Genomic DNA, 5,371 nt, shown 5'->3' with positions numbered 1-5,371 from the left:
TCGAGAGAAATCTGAATCTGTGTATGTTTTGTTGCCCTTGTCTAGCTTGGATTAATACTTAATCTATAGGCACACACCTGATCATCTACATCTGCCCTCTTACAGCACTAAACTATGTTTTCTACCTTTATCTTGCATCTACCTACCACTTCAGCATTTTATTAAAAAAAATAATAATAATAACAATAATAATAAGGGAGAAATGTGGGATTCACATATAAATCAAGTATAAAAATCAAACAAATATTCATATTTGACCTGATTGTTTGTAGTTCATAATGTGTGATCAAAACTGAAAGTTTCTGTGATGACTGCCCTTGCACTGTTCACCATGTAAGAACTTATTCACCATGTAAGAATTTGTTCACCATGTAAGAACTTGTTCGTTATGCTTCCGAAGATTGGAGACTGACGAGAATTAGGCTTGAGATGGATTAATGATTGTACATTGAGCATTGACCCCCCTATACTGAATTTTATTGTTGTTAACAACCATTTGATCAATAAATATGAGAGATGCCCTCTCAAAATAAAAAAATACAGTTGAATGTGAAAAAAAATAAAATAAAATAAAAAGTATGAAGCATGAAGGATATGAAAAATGTATGAGGCCTATTCAGAAAAAAATATTTTTTTTCTGAAAGGTAACATGAAATCTATGTATATAAAATAGCATAAATAAAGACCAACTTAAAAGTGGTCATGTATTTGCAACATATATCACAAATTGTTAATAAAGAATAAGTAATAACAAGGCTCAGTTCTAGGAAATATTATGAAAAGGAAAAGATATTTATAGTAAAATGACTGCAACACACCTGAATGTTGATATATAAAAAAACATGTTTATAATAAAAATAATAGAATCATATAATAAGCTCCAGGTAGTCATTCTTTATAATAGTGAATTTTTTCTTTAAGAAGTCACAAAGTTTCAGCTGTTAGTATTCATTTCAAATCAAAATGGAATGAAGCAAAAAGAAATATTATTTGTTCTCCAAATGATGACACAAATTAAAACCATTGAGTAAAAAAAAAAGTTTGTTTTTAATTAGCAAAGTGGTTTGAAAACCACCAGTAATCTCCTAAATTAGTGTTAAGATATGGCAAAAGTAAGAGTTGTCAGAGTAGTTTTAAGATTGAGTCCACATAATAAATATTATAACTTATCTAGGTCTGGGGATAAATATTACCTTGATTTAACTCTATATCTTAGTCTCCTACAGCTCTGAGGTTATTGCACTAAACAAGATGAAAATGCTGTTTCCAAAAAATTTTTTACATCCGCTATTAAGCATAAATTCACAAACATTTCATATTTGTGAATATGCCAATTAATAAGAATATATACATGGAATTTTATGGAAGCGTGTAATAGAGACATTAAGTGTCATTATTACTTTTAAGCTTAATTTTTCCATTTTTGTTATGTTAATGTTTTAATAATACATAGCAATTACACAAGGTGAAAATATGTTGCCAAAGTGCGAAAGTAATTGTATTCTGTCATGGTAATTAGCAGTTAAAGATGTTATTGAATAAAAGGATATAAAGGTAGGATTGTTCTTTCTCATTTGATTTTTATTTTCTGTGAAGTCCTCTGTTGCACATCACTGTGGAATCTTCAACTCTCTGAGGACATTGTCCCCACTGCTGCCTGTTTCAGGGTCTTTGCCAAAAGATTACACAAAAGATTCATAAATAAGTCTGGATCCTAATTCATCTGGGACTTGGGTCCACATACGAGCCATGCAAACCGTTCCTCATCCTTCTAACCCTCCGGATGTTCAGGGATAAACAAGCAACTGAAACCAGTATGTCTGTGGCCTTTGAGAGACTAAGAAAATTATTTTCTTTAAGAAACAGTTTGATATATTTTACCAAGATCAATGGATAGTTAATAGAATTGTGCTAAAAAAAAACAAGAGTTTATAATTTTGAGTTAATTGAAGATTTTGAGAGCGGCTGGATCTGTATGTCAACAAATGTTAGGTCACTTAAAAATAGGTGAAACAAAGGACTTCTGGAAGCAACCTTGAATTGGAAATCATCAGCTGACATAACTTAGATTCCTGCAGTTTTTTAAAAGACAAAATAAGGAAACTTATATTAGTGAAACAATAGTGTCTAATTTTTTCAAGATATTTAGGAGCAAGGACATGGCTCAAATTTACAGACTTGTGTAAAGCACAGTGTTGTTAAGACTGAAGAACAGAGAGGTAGGTGGGTGTAATGTTTCTTTTTCTATGTCTCAAGTCTCTTATTCTACTTAATTATTTTAATTGCTTAATCTATTGCAACTATTCATTTAATTTATTGTTAGTTGTGTGATATTCATACTCAGGGGAGTGCCCAGCACATCCTAAAATATCAATCCAGGGTCATCCCTGCATCTCTTTACCAAAACCTGAAAACTCTTAGGTATTTACTATGGGAAATGGGCAGATGGTGAGTACAGAGTATCTCCTACTTCTGAAGGAAAGGATATTTTAAACTTAAGTGAAACCTTTACATAACCAGTTAATTAGAATTTGCATAATGATTGATGTGATTTTCATTAAATTATTTATGGCCTTTAAGAAGTGTTGGAGATTGAAGTCATTTTAGAAGGAATTAGTGCAGTTATTTGTTGTTAACTAAGGATCAACCACAGAGCAGGCGATGGTCCGAAAGCGGAATGTAAAAGTTTTCTTCTGTGGTGTTCATATATTTCTGGCAAGAGTATTGAGTAAATATGGATAGAATCCAAAAAAGGAAAGCTATTTCTCTGCCAAACACAGTGGTAAGTTAGGTAACAATTTTTGCCTCAATGTAGGTATTATATATATGCTGAGTACGTAGTCAGGTCATGGTGTGACTTAGGAGCCACCCAGAACATATCCTACACCAAACATAAAAGCCACCAGTAATCTCCTAAATTAGAGTTAAGATATGGCAAAAGTAAGAGTTGTCAGAGTAGTTTCTAGATTGAGTCCACATAATAAATATTATAACTTATCTAGGTCTGGTGATAAATATTACCTTGAATTAACTCTATATCTTAGTCTCCTACAGCTCTGAGGTTATTGCACTAAACAAGAAGAAAATGCTGTTTCCAACAAATTTTTTACATCCGCTATTAAGCATAAAGTGTGACAAAAACACAGAGAAAGTTCTTAATGTGGCTTGGGAGATTTGGAAGGACTTCTCTGAAGAGTTAAATAGAAACAGAGGAATGAATCACAAAGACCCAGGTATAGGTCAGAATCAGCATAATGGATATAATAAGGGGTAGGGGAAAAACATATATGACTATGCAAAATTTTTTCCAGACAGGTAGTACATATAAGATGACTTGTGCAGTGGAACAGGCTTTGACAGCATTGGTAGAGGAAACTAGGAATATCTTGTGTCACACGCAACTGTTGTGTTTTTAGTTCATTCAGGAAAAAAAATCCTACAAGCAGAAAGTGACAATGAGGAAAACCTTGGTTATTGATAAGGGAAATATTCTTAAGGGAAGTAGTATACCATGAGCTAATCTATTCCAAAGTGCAAATTAAAATAATAGTGCACATTTTAAAACTTCTCATGGAAGATTCTATTTTCCTTGGGCTACATTATTCTAAAAATTCCATAAAAACATTACTTTTTTCCTGAAACACAGTCATGACCATTTAATAGGATATAAAATCAACTTGATGATACATGTATTTATTTCTAATGAGATATATTAGAACATAAACATCAGAGAGTAGAGAACCTACGGGTTAGTTTTTTGTTTCCAATATATGTGTTTAAGTATTTGTGTAGATGTGAGCAGGTACACTGGGCTGCAATATAAAATGTCTACCTTACCATGTGTTGTAGTAAAAAACATTTGAAAGCCAGGTTTATGATCCACCTAATGATATGCTTTCAACAGAGCCAAGAACATGAATTATTTTTAAAACTCATTATCAAGAAAAACAAAATACACATAAAATACATTGCTTAGCTTTTTTGAACAAAACCCATTGTAAGACAATTTTTCCACTCTCTACTCAGATCTTACTTCCATTGCTTTTACATGCAGACTGGGAAAAAGACAGGACCCAGGAATGAGAAACCACACATCTCTAACCAGTTTCATCCTCCTGGGATTGACAGATGACCCTCAGCTACAGATTCTAATTTTTATATTTCTACTGATCACCTACATGTTGAGTGTAACTGGAAACCTGAGCATCATCATCCTCACGTTAGTGGATTCTCACCTTAAAACTGTGATGTACTTTTTTCTCCAAAATTTCTCTTTGTTAGAAATCTCATTCACTTCTGCATGCATTCCTAGATTCTTGTACAGTATATCAACAGGTGACAGGACTGTTACATATAATGCTTGTGTATGCCAACTATTTTTTACATATGTTTTTGGAATAACAGAATTTTTTCTCCTGGCTACCATTTCCTTTGATCGATATGTAGCCATCAGCAAACCCCTGCATTACATGACTATTATGAACTACAGGGTCTGCAAATGGCTTGTCTTCTGCTGTTGGGTGACTACTCTACTGATCATATTGCCACCACTTAGCTTGGGACTGGACCTGGAATTCTGTGCCTCTAATGCCATTGACCACTTTGCATGTGATGCTAAGCCAATATTGAAGATCTCATGCTCAGATACATGGTTCATAGAGCAGATGGTGATTATCTACTCGGTGATGATTTTTATTGTGACTCTGGTGTGTGTGGTTCTGTCCTACATGTACATCATCAGAACAATTCTAAGACTCCTCTCTGCCCAGCAGAAGACAAAAACCTTTTCCACCTGTTCTTCCCACATTATTGTGGTTTCTCTCACCTATGGCAGCTGCATCTTTGTTTATATCAAACCTTCAGCAAAAGATGAAATGGCCATTAATAAGTGAGTAACCATACTCACTACTTCCATTTCCCCCATGTTGAACCCATTCATTTACACTCTTAGGAACAAACAAGTGAAACAAGCCTTTAATGACTTGGTCAAAAGATTTATATTACTGTCAAAGAATTAGGGGAATATTGATGTCCAGATCCCTAAGCACTTTTTCTTTGGTTTCTATCTAACTTTGTCTTTTCCTCATCTATATTTGGCCTTCCATTCAGTACTGACCCTTGTCAATTTACCACTTTCATCTCTGTATAAAAAAGCTTCCTTCAGATGATAATTGTAATGAAGAAAAATGAGAATAGGTGTTTCAGGAAATCTAAACTGGACTTCACTCCTAAGATTTCCTTACCATTGCTGAAAGGATTGGGAAATTTATCTTAAAATATTAGTAGAATAGTGAACGTCGTCACTCAAAAGAAAGCACACACACACAGAAAAACAGAAACAAAACAAAAACCTTACTCAAATGAGACGGGA

The 5,371-nt window shown here is 33.5% G+C and overlaps 1 pseudogene; it reads left to right on the top strand.

Annotated features, from left to right (window-relative positions):
• The first annotated feature begins 4,079 nt into the window (after positions 1–4,079).
• On the top strand, positions 4,080–5,018 carry LOC140844059 (olfactory receptor 6C2-like; annotated as a pseudogene).
• Positions 5,019–5,371: the final 353 nt, after the last annotated feature.

The sequence above is a fragment of the Manis javanica genome, chromosome 10, assembly GCF_040802235.1.
Source record: "Manis javanica isolate MJ-LG chromosome 10, MJ_LKY, whole genome shotgun sequence".
Taxonomy (NCBI): Eukaryota; Metazoa; Chordata; class Mammalia; order Pholidota; family Manidae; genus Manis; species Manis javanica.
The sequence above is the reverse complement of the archived record's forward strand: the minus strand, read 5'-3'. Positions and strand labels throughout refer to the sequence as shown.